Genomic DNA, 12,795 nt, shown 5'->3' on the forward strand with positions numbered 1-12,795 from the left:
GGAGGATAAAGTACATCCTATAAACGAATGAATGAGTCAACCAGGAAATTAGAGAAGAAATAAAAAAAAATACATGGAAACAAATGATAATAAAAAAATGATAATCCAAAACCTTTGGGATGCAGCAAAAGCAATCCTAAGAGAGAAGTTTATAGCAATACAGACTTCACTGAAGAAGCAAGAAAAATCTGAAATACACAACCTAACCTTACACTTAAATGAACTATAAAAAGAACAAAAAACAGAATCTAAAGACAGCAGAAGGGATAAAGATTACAGAAAAAAATAAATGATATATAAACAACAACAACAACACCAGAACAGATCAATGAAACCAGGAGTTGGTTATTTGAAATAATTAATAACATTGGCCATTAGCCAGACTTATCAAAAAGAAAGAAGAAATGCCCCAAATAAATAAAATCACAAATAAGGGAGGAGAGATCACAAGCAACATCACAGAAATACAAACAATTATAAGACAATATTATGGAAAATTTAGGCAAACCATAAGGGACTCTTAAGGACTGAGAACAAACTAAGGGTAGATGAGGGGTGGGGGAGAGGGGAAAGTGGATGATGGGCAGGGAGGAGAGCACTTGTTGGGATGAGCACTAGGTGTTGAATGGAAACCAATTTGGCAATAAGTTATATTTAAAAGGAAAAAGAAAAAGAAAAATTTTATTCCAACAAATCGGGCAATCTGGAAGAAATGGATAAATTCTAGAAACACAAACTCCCAAAACTGAAACAAGAATAAATAGAAAAGTTGAACAGACTGATAACCAGCAAAAACACTGAATCAGTAATTGAAAATCTCCCAAAAACAAAATTCCAGGGGCAGATGGCTTCCCAGGGTAATTCTACTAAACATTTAAAGAAGAGTTAATACCTCTTCATCTCAAACTGTTCCAAAAAATACAAATGGCAGGAAAACCTCATTCTATGAGTCCAGCATTATCTTCATTCAAAAACCAAAGACTACAATAAAAAAGAGAATTACAAACCAATATCTCTGATTAACATAGATGCAAAAATCCTCAACAAAATACTAGCAAATTGAATCCAACACTACTAAAAAGATCATTCACTAGAGGAAAAAGTGAGGATGGTGGAGAAATGGGGGAATACTAGAATTTTCACATCCTTCAAACACAGTTGTATTGAGGTAAGCTTATTGAGAACACCCAGGAAATCAATCTACAGTGCAGCAGAAGGATCTCCAGTTAGAGGGAGACATTTTGGCAGGAGTGAGGTGCACAGATGTGAGTTGGGGGAGAGAAAGCAGTGGACCTACGGAGGGAAGGGAACCTCTTCTGTGGAGAAACAAAAGGGAAGAGAGAGAGAGTTTGAGATAGTGCGGCATTGAATTAGCCAACAGGAAAACCTCTCTGGACCACACAATGGGGGCAAGAAGTGCTGAGTGTCCCAGTACTGTTTTGCAAACAGCCTGTGGAGCTCAAATTCGGAGGTTATGGAAGTGCACGACTTTCTCTGCAGCAGAGCTGTAGATTAGGCTCCCTGGGAAAAAGAAGGAGTGCATAGGGTTAGGTAGAGATATCTGGGGTGGGGTGCACTGGGAGAAAATGATGCCCTTCCTGGAATATTTTTGGAAGAGGGTTTATTGCCTCCCTTAGGACAAAATACCCTGCAGGCACCAGCCAAAGGCTTTTCATCAACAGGGTAGAGAGGCTCTACTCCAGAGGAGGGGAGTGGATCTTCACCGTGCCAGTTAACACTGTGTTTTGATTCCCAGCAATGCACCAAGTTCCAGGCCCTTTAAGACATTGGGATTTGAATCCTGACTGTGCACTCCAAGATGCAGGATAGTTGTGGTGCAGGGCGAGCTGACAGCCCTCACTATGCTGTGAGGGCTGCATGAACAGCTGGGGTTGAGATCCCTGGTTCAGGGATAAGAGATTGGGGTAATGCCATTACCCCCCCCCACCAACACCAACACAGTGGGATTCCAGAGAGCAGAAGAGTGACCCCAGTGGAGGCGACACCCACTTACAACAAACCCCATTCCTCTGTGACTGGCAACTACTGATTTATTGGGGGCAAGACTGACTGTACTCACTTGACCTCGTTTCCAGACCAGCATAGCCACCACCCTCTAGGGACAAACAGAAAAAATTTTAATTCATTTTTTCCTCCCCCCAAGCATCCAAGACCAAGAGACACAGAAAAATCCCTTCAAAATCAACAAAAACAGATTAACACTACAACAAATGATAGTAAAACTTGCAAAATACAAGATAGAGAATTCTGAAAGCAGCTAGGGACAAAAGGTCGTTAACATATAAGAGCAGATACATAAGGTTAATAGCAGTCCTATTCACTGAACCTTGCAGACCGGAAGGGAGTGGTATTCTTTGGAAACTAGATGGCTCAGTCAGAAAGTGTCTGGCTCTTGATTTCAGCTCAGGTCATGATCTCATGGTTCATGAGTTTGAGCCCCATATTAGGCTCTTCACTGACAGCATGGTGCCTGCTTGGGATTCTTTTTTTCTCCCTCTCTGTCTCTCTCCCACTCGTGCTGTCTGTCTGTCTCTCTCTCTGAAAGTAAATAAATAAACTTTAAAATATTTAAAGAAAAAGAAAATAGAAAAATAGTGGAAACACTCTTTTATAAAGTGTTCTATAGTTTTCAGAGCAGATATCATTTACCTCTTTGGTTAGGTTCATTTGTAGGTATCTTATGGTTTTTGGTGCAATTGTAAATGGGATTGATTCACTTGATTTCTCTTTCTGTGGCTTCATTATTAATGCATAAAAATGATGCATGTTTTTGTATATTGATTCTTGTATCCTGCAACTTTATTGAATTTGTGTATCAGTTGTACCAATTATTTGGTGAAGTCTCTCATGTTTTCCACATAGAGTATCCTGCCATCTGCAAAAAGTGAAAGTTTGACTTCTTCCTTGCCTATTTGAATGCCATTTATTTATTATTGTTGTCTAATTGCTGAGGCTAGGAATTCCAGTACTATGTTAAATAACAATTGTTATAGTAGACATCCCTGTCTTATTCCTGACTATAGAGGAAAAACTCAGTTTCTCCCCATTAAGGATGACATTAGCTGTGTGTCTTTCATATGTGGCACAGAGCAAAATATTATCAGTCTACATATTCTGGTGGAAAAAATATATAATGTGAGAGAAAAATTAAATTGAAGTAGTAGTTTTAAAGTTCAGTTTAGTTCACTGGAACATCAGAATCCCTTTCATTATTTGACTACCTCTTACTTATTTCCAGGCAACTACAATGATGTGGTCTAATCTGCATGTTAATGATAAACTGTTCCTGTATATTTATTTATTTAATTTTAATGTTTATTTTTGAGAGACAGCATGAGTGGGGGAAGGTCAGAGAGAGAGAGGGTGACACAGAATCCAAAACAGGCTCCAGACTCTGAGCTGTCAGCACAGAGCCCAACATGGGGCTTGAACTCATGAGCTATGAGATTATGACCTGAGCTGAAGTTGGATGCTTAACTGATTGAGCCACCCAGGGACCCCTGTTACTGTGCTTTTTAAAGGAGGCTTTGATTGTAACCTTCTTCCCTTACAGCCTTCTCCACCACCTACACAACAGCAGCAGCAGCAACAACAACAACGACAATAAAACTTGCCTAAGTTTCCTTGGAATTTTGCTGGGAGATACATATTTCATATTAGCACTCCAAATTCTGGAATTTTCCAAAATATTTCTCTATAAAGAAAATAAGAAAGGACAACTTTGCTATACTAGACATCTGCAATCAGAGCCTGTATGATAAGCTGTGTCAAAACACATTCAAATTATAATTAGTCAATAAGGAAATCAAGACAACACTGTTAAGATGATTTTGATAAACAATTTAGGATCATCAAGAAAACCAAATTCCTTTCTCTCTCAAAAGAGAATAACATTTCTGCTTATTACAAATATGAATTATTCATTTTACAGTTAGGGAAATATGAAGTTCTGATAGATAGAGAAGTGTTAAATTTTGGAGATGGCATGCTATGAAGGCATCACATTCTTCTTAAAAATTCAACAGAAATAATGGTATGTCCCTATTATTTTTAGTCAACAGAAGTCATTGTTAAAAATGTACATTTATTAATTATTAATCAGAGGCTTTGGCATGGATACAACATCATACAAGTAGATAATATTTCAGGGAGAAAATGGATGTAATTTCATGTACTTATATAAATATAGAATACAGAGAAATATTTAATTTTTAAGGAAAGAAAGGATAGAGTTCTTTTATTATGCTTACGTTTGTGTTCAGAGATCAAGATGTGGTCACTTGAAACATTTTATGTATAAATATTATATTTAGTTACACGCTTCATTAATTTAAAGATTTTTTCTGAGTTTTAGAGGATTTACATAATTATAAGGAATAATTGTTATCTTTAAGGAGCTTACCATCTATATGAGGAGAAAAGGTACAAACAAGGAAGACATATGGTGGTGTCTTCCTTTTATCAGTGGTGTAGATAGTAATCCTCAATTAATCCAGAAGAGGTGGATATTTCTATATGTTGATGCTGTTTAAAGGCTTTCTAGAAATAGTACTTGTTTAGGAGTATTGAAGAATGGTTTGATTTATGTAGGTGTAGAGGGAAAGAAGAAAATAAGTAGGAAGAGAGTGTTTATAGCTTGTTGAATGTAAATCATTGTAAATCACTATAAATAGTGATCCTATTTGGGGAGAGTGGAATACAGGTTTGGAAAAGCTTACATGGGCTAAGAAATGTAATACCATTTGAATACCATCTTTGAATGGTATTCAATCTTTGAATACCATCTCAAAGAGTTTGGATACCATATTCATGAAGGTGTTTTGAGCAAAAGATTGTTAGAGATAGGGAGGAAATTTTTTTAATGAAGAAGAAGCAGACCATAGTATGAATAGTTTTGAATAGGAAAATGAGAGCTCTGAACTACAGTTGTAGAAAGAATGCAAGAAAATCAATAAAGCAACATTCAGTGACAGATTTTATATGAGGGCAAAGGAGACATAAATGTTATGAATGATTTCAAACTTTTAAGGTTGAGTTACTGAAAGAGTAATGGTTTCATTGATTAAAAATAGAATTTTGTACCCTAATATGAATTATTTCCATGCCAACTTTACCAATTAGAAAGTATATACTTGGTGAATATCACTGGAACAGGAATATTTCCAAATGAATTTCAAGTTGAAGAGCTGTAAAAGATGTACATAAATCCAAAGGCTACTAATCACACATCCATACTAGTTGTCTGATACCATGGAAATGATACTTTCAAAAGGTATAACTGATATTTTCCCACATGCCTTCCAGTGCCCCTCTTCCTTACTGGCTGCTTAATCCAGGCCAGTTTTACAAACCAAAGCCAGGCCTGATAGTGCTCCATGATCTGATTGTAGAGATTCTCATCTCTCTTCCTCTCTCTTTCTTATCCTCTGACCCATCTATCAAAACATAAATGTTTTGTGCTTCATTTTAGAAGCCTTCTCTCAGAATTGTGTCAGTGAGAAATTATCTTAAATTGTGAATAATTTCCAAACTGTATTGGGAAGAACCGAGTATCATAGATTTATTTTAAATGAGGTTCATGGCTAAATAGACTTTGAAAATACTACATACTTTACTTTTTTTGAAGTATTACAATGCACATTAGATTACTACAGGATCTGAAAAGTCCCCAAGGAAAAACTCCTTTAATTTAATTTAAATTATTGTTTCCCAAACGTTTTGTGTTGTCATAGAATAACAATTAAAAGCTTATGAAACTAGTGTTCCAAAAACAAAACAAACAAACAAACAACAACAAACACTTTGGGAAATATAGGCTTATTATATTGCCTGCAAACACAGAATTATGCATTTTAACAAGAGACATTACTTCATAAAATGGAATGAATCCTAAAATTATAATTTAACATATTATCAGAGATAATAAGGATAAAATTATTTCATTAGAAAATAATTCCATGTAAATAGTTTACCAACTATTTCACTTATACATAAGATTAGACATGGTAACTACTCTTAGAATGAATGTTACTCCACAAATACTCCAGAAATGATTCTTCTTATGCTCATTAGTAATATATTTGTGTGTGTATCCCTAATCTTGGCATTTTGTCAAGCCCTAAGTCATTATTTCTAGTTGTCTGGTAGACCATACAAATTAGCATATGAGCTATTGTTCACAACTATAGCTAAATGTAGAAAATTATTTGATAAGTTTGTTGCAAGATTTATAAGAAAATGGTATCTTCTATTCCCACTTAAAAAAGAAAGTTATTCTATATTATAAATAAAGAATAAGACATGGGTGAGAGAAAATCAGTATTGTGATAAAGAAGAATCAAGAGAAAAAAAGATAATTGTAATATGCTTACGGCAGTATAACAAAGTTTCCTCTTTTCCTCCTGAATATAACAAAAATTCCAAAAGATGAATGTATAAAAAAATCACAAATCTTGCTTCACTAAAATTGAGCAATAGCAATAAACTACAAATGAAAATACAATGACTGCAAAACACAACTGAGATTGGTGCAGAGATCTTGAGTGTGAAGTACAGCAAAAAGTTTACATGGCAAAGTGAATAGATTTCCAACAAGTTTATCTTCAAATATACTAACAAAAGATAAAACTATACATATATTTTTCCCTAAACATAAGTATTCACCCTAAGGTCACAAATGTTTAGTGCTTGCTTATTAAAATTATGATAAATTTGAGATGAGGGAAAGCGGGGAAAGGTCAGATACGGAAAAGGAAACACATGGAGTGAAGTACAAATAAGGCACAAAGTGTAATGAAAGAGCCTAGGGATGGTCATTCTTAGGAAATACCAAATAAAAATACATATACATATACATATACATATACATATACATATACACATACACATACATATACACACACATATACACACATATATATATATATGTATATATATATATATATATATAACTTAGAATGAATGTTATAACGTAGAATGAATCAAAAACCTAAATATAACAGTTAAAACTATAAAACTCTTAGAAGACAACATAGGGATAAATCTTCGTGACCTTGGGTTAGACAATGCTTTCATAGATATAACACCATAAGTACAAATAACAAAAGAAACAAATAGCTATACTGAACTATATAAACCAATTTAATGTGCTACAGAGAATTTCAATAAAGTAAAACAATAAGGAACCGACATAATGGGCAAAATTATTTGCAAATCATGTATCTAATAAGGCACTAGACCCAGAATATACAAAAGATCCTTAAATCTTAATAATAAAAAGACAACTAGGGGAGCCTTGTTGGCTCAGTCAGTTAGGCATCCAACTCTTGATTTTGACTCAGGTCATGATCTCATGGGTTCATGTGCTTGAGCTCTGCATTGGGTCTGCACTGACAGCACAGAGCCTGACTGGGATTCTTTCTCTCCTATCTCTCTCTGTTCCTCCCTCACTTGCATGCTCTCTCTCTCTTCAAAATTGAGTGAATAAAATTAATAATAAATAAATAAACAACTAACCCCATAAAAATGAATAAAAGATTTAATAAACATTTCTCCAAAGAATACATGCAAGTGGGCACTAAGTGGGTGAAAAGATGTTCAACATCCCTAGACATTAGATATATGCAAGTCAAAACCATAATGAGATATCATGTCACACTTGTTAGGGTGGCTATAAGTAAAAATAAATTAAACAAAACCAAAATATCAAGTTTTTTTGAGGATGTGGAGAAATTTCACACTCATATAGTGCTGGTGAGGATATAACATGGTGCAACCACTTTGGAAAACAAACTGACAACTCCTCAAACTGCTAAGCATATAGTTACCATACAACTCAGCAATCCTACTCCTTATGTGTCTAAATGAGATATTTAAAAATATATGTTCATAATAAACCTGTACATGATAAATCAAAAGACCATTTATAATATATAAGAAGTAGAGACAACCCATATGTCCAACAACTTATGAATGGATAAATAAAATATAAAATATCCACGTATACCATAAGAATTCATATATACTACATAAAATATACTGGAATATTACTCAACAATAAAAAGGAATGAAGTAGTACTACAGGCTACAATGTGAATGGACTTCAAAACCGTTATTACATTTATATTACATACATACAAAGTATTACATGTAAAATTATCACTATAAATGAACTCATCGGACAAAAAAAAGACAAAATACCCTAAAAACAGAAAAACCACCACTTTACACATACACAGACACACACAAAAAACAAAAACAAATACCAAAGTAAATCAGTAACCCAGTGGGCATAAGAAAGTCTTTTTAATAAATTTCTGTGAAAAATCAGATATTTTTACAAAAATTATAAATCTGGGACTGTATAACACAGCATACACCAAATTTAATTATAGATGACACATATAACAAACGCAAAAGCTAATATCATAAACGTTTTAGAAACAGTAAACATAGGGGCGCCTGGGTGGCGCAGTCGGTTAAGCGTCCGACTTCAGCCAGGTCACGATCTCGCGGTCCGTGAGTTCGAGCCCCGCGTCGGGCTCTGGGCTGATGGCTCAGAGCCTGGAGCCTGTTTCCGATTCTGTGTCTCCCTCTCTCTCTGCCCCTCCCCCGTTCATGCTCTGTCTCTCTCTGTCCCAAAAATAAATAAACATTGAAAAAAAAATTAAAAAAAAAAAAAAAAGAAACAGTAAACATAGAATATTTATTTGTTTATTTATTTATTTATTTATTTATTAATTTATTTATTTCAATATATGAAATTTATTGTCAAATTGGTTTCCATACAACACCCAGTGCTCTTCCCAAAGGTGCTCTCCTCAATACCCTTCACCCACCCTCCCCTCCCTCCCACCCCCCATCAACCCTCAGTTTGTTCTCAGTTTTTAAGTGTCTCTTATGATCTGGCCATCTCCCACTCTAACCTCTTTTTTTTTCCTTCCCCTCCCCCATGGGTTTCTGTTAAGTTTCTCAGAATCCACATAAGAGTGAAAACATTTGATATCAGTCTTTCTCTGTATGGCTTATTTCACTTAGCATAACACTCTCCAGTTGCATCCACGTTGCTACAAAGGGCCATATTTCATTCTTTCTCATTGCCACGTAGTACTCCATTGTGTATATAAACCACAATTTATCCATTCATCAGTTGATGGACATTCAGGCTCTTTCCATAATTTGGCTATTGTTGAGAGTGCTGCTATAAACATTGGGGTACAAGTGCCCCTATGCATCAGTACTCCTGTATCCCTTGGGTAAATTCCTAGCAGTGCTATTGCTGGGTCATAGGGTAGGTCTATTTTTAATTTTTTGAAGGAACCTCCACACTGTTTTCCAGAGTGGCTGCACCAATTTGCATTCCCACCAACAGTGGAAGAGGGTTCCCATTTCCCCACAGCCTCGCCAGCATCTAGTCTCCTGATCTGTTCATTTGGCCACTCTGACTGGCATGAGGTGAAACCTGAGTGTGGTTTTGATTTGCATTTCCCTGATAAGGAGCGACGTTGAGCATCTTTTCGTGTGCCTGTTGGCCATCCAGATGTCTTCTTTAGAGAAGTGTCTATTCATGTTTCTGCCCATTTCTTCACTGGGTTATTAGTTTTTCAGGTGTGGAGTTTGGTGAGCTCTTTATAGATTTTGGATACTAGCCCTTTGTCTGATATGTCATTTGCAAATATCTTTTCCCATTCCATTGGTTGCCTTTTAGTTTTGTTGGTTGTTTCCTTGGCTGTGCAGAAGCTTTTTATCTTCATAAGGTCCCAGTAGTTCATTTTTGCTTTTAACTCCCTTGCCTATTGGGATGGGTCAAGTCAGAGACTGCTACGGCTGAGGTCAGAGAGGTCTTTTCCTGCTTTCTCCTCTAGGGTTTTGATGGTTTCCTGTCTCCCATTCAGGTCCTTTATCCATTTTGAGTTTATTTTTGTGAATGGTGTCAGAAAGCGGTCTAGTTTCAATCATCTGCATGTTGCTGTCCAGTTCTCCCAGCACCATTTGTTAAAGAGACTGTCTTTTTTCCATTGGAAGTTCTTCCTCCTTTGCCAAAGATTAGTTGGCCATACTTTTGTGGGTCTAAGTATGGGGTTTCTATTTTATTCCATTGGTCTATATGTCTGTTTTTGTGCCAATACCATGCTGTCTTGATGATTACAGTTTTGTAGTAGAGGCTAAAGTCTGGGATTGTGATGCCTCCTGCTTTGGGCTTCTTCAAAATACTTTGGCTATTCGGGGCCTTTTGTGGTTCCATATGAATTTTAGGATTGCTTGTTCTAGTTTCGAGAAGAATGCTGGTGCAATTTTGATTGGGATTGCATTGAATGTGTAGATAGCTTTGGGTAGTATTGACATTTTAACAATATTTATTCCTCCAATCCATGAGCATGGAATGTTTTTCCATTTCTTTACATCTTCTTCAATTTCCTTCACAAGATGTATATAGTTTTCAGCATACAGATCTTTTACATCTTTGGTTAGATTTATCCCTAGGTATTTTATGCTTCTGGGTGCAACTCTGAATGGGATCAATTTCTTTATTTGTCTTTCTGTTGCTTCATTATCAGTGTATAAGAATGCAACTGATTTCTGTACATTGATTTTGTATCCTGCAACTTTGCTGAATTCATGTATCAGTTCTAGCAGACTTTTGGTGGAGTCTATCAGATTTTCCATGTATAATATCATGTCATCTGCAAAAAATGAAAGCTTAACTTCATCTTTGCCAATTTTTGATGCCTTTGATTTCCTTTTGTTGTCTGATTGCTGATGCTAGCACTTCCAACACTATGTTAAACAACAGCGGTGATGGTGGGCATCCCTGTCGTGTTCCTGATCTCAGGGAAAAAGCTCTCAGTTTTTCCCCATTGAGGATGATGTTAGCTGTGGGCTTTTCATAAATGGCTTTGATATTCTTTAAGTATGTTCCTTCTATCCCGACTTTCTCGAGGGTTTGTATTAAGAAAGGATGCTGAATTTTGTCAAAGGCGTTTTCTGCATCGATTGAAAGGATCATATACTTCTTATCTTTTCTTTTATTAATGTGATGTATCACGTTGATTGATTTGCGAATGTTGAACCAGCCCTGCATCCCAGAATGAATCCCACTTGATCATGGTGAATAATTCTTTTTATATGCTGTTGAACTTGATTTGCTAGTATCTTATTGAGAATTTTTGCAACAATATTCATCAGGGATATTGGCCTGTAGGTTTCTTTTTTTACTGGGTCTCTGTCTGGTTTCAGAATCAAGTACTACTGTCTTCATAGAAGGTGTCTGGAAGGTTTCCTTCACTTTATATTTTTTGGAATAGCTTGAGAAGGATAGGTATTATGTCTGCTTTAAATTTCTGGTAGAACTCCCCTGGGAAGCCATCTGGTCCTAGATTCTTATTTGTTGGGGGATTTTTGATAACTCATTCAATTTCTTCGCTCGTTATGGGACTCTTGAAGCTTTCTATTTCCTCCTGATTGAGTTTTGGAAGTGTGTAGGTGTTTAGGAATTTGTCCCTTGCTTCCAGGTTGTCCACTTTGTTGGCATATAATTTTTTTTTAGTATTTCCTGATAATTGCTTGTATTTCTGAGGGATTGGTTGTAATGATTCCATTTGCATTCATGATTTTATATATTTGGGTCCTCTCCCTTTTCTTTTTGAGAAGCCTAGCTAGAGGTTTATCAATTTTGTTTATGTTTTCAAAAAAAAAAAAAAAACTCTTGGGTTCGTTGACCTGCTCTACAGTTTTTTTTAGATTCTATATTGTTTATTTCTGCTCTGATCTTTATTATTTCTATTCTTCTGCTGGGTTTAGGGTGTCTTTGCTGTTCTGCTTCTATTTCCTTTAGGTGTGGCTGTTAGATTTAGTATTTGGAATTTTTCTTGTTTCTTGAGATAGGCCTGGATTGCAATGTATTTTCCTCTCAGGACTGCCTTCGCTGCATCCCAAAGCATTTGGATTGTTGTCTTTTCATTTTTGTTTGTTTCCATATATTTTTTAATTTCTTCTTTAATTGCCTGGTTGACCCACTCATTCTTTAGTAGGGTGTTCTTTAATCTCCATGCTTTTGGAGGTTGTCCAGACTTTTTCCTGGGGTTTATTTAAAGCTTCATAGCATTGTGGTCGGAAAGTATGCATGGTATGATTTCAATTCTTGTATACTTATGAAGGGCTTCTTTGTGACCCAGTATGTGATCTAGGAGAATGTTCCATGTGCACTCGAGAAGAAAGTATATTCTGTTGCTTTTGGATGAAGAGTTCTAAATATATCTGTCAAGTCCATCTGATCCAATGTATCATTCAGGGCCCTTGTTTCTTTTTGACCTTGTGTCTAGATTATCTATCCATTTCTGTAAGTGGATTGTTAATGTCCTCTGCCATTACCACATTTCTATCAATAAGGTTGCTTATGTTTATGAGTAATTGTTTTATATATTTGGGGGCTCCCGTATTTGGTGCATAGACATTTATAATTGTTAGCTCTTCCTGATGGATAGACCCTGTGATTATTACCTAATGTCCTTCTTCATCTCTTGTTACAGCTTTTAATTTAAAGTATACTTTGTCTGATATAAGTGTGGCTACTCCAGCTTTCTTTTGACTTCCAGTAGCATGATAAATAGTTCTCCATCCTCTCACTCTCAATCTGAAGGTTTCTTCAGGTCTAAAATGAGTCTCTTGTAGACAGCAAATAGATGGGTCTTGTTTTTTTATCCATTCTGATACCCTACATCTTTTGGCTGGCGCATTTAGTCCATTTACAGTTAGTGTTATTATAGAAAGATATGG

The sequence above is a fragment of the Leopardus geoffroyi genome, chromosome X, assembly GCF_018350155.1.
Source record: "Leopardus geoffroyi isolate Oge1 chromosome X, O.geoffroyi_Oge1_pat1.0, whole genome shotgun sequence".
Classification (NCBI taxonomy): Eukaryota; Metazoa; Chordata; class Mammalia; order Carnivora; family Felidae; genus Leopardus; species Leopardus geoffroyi.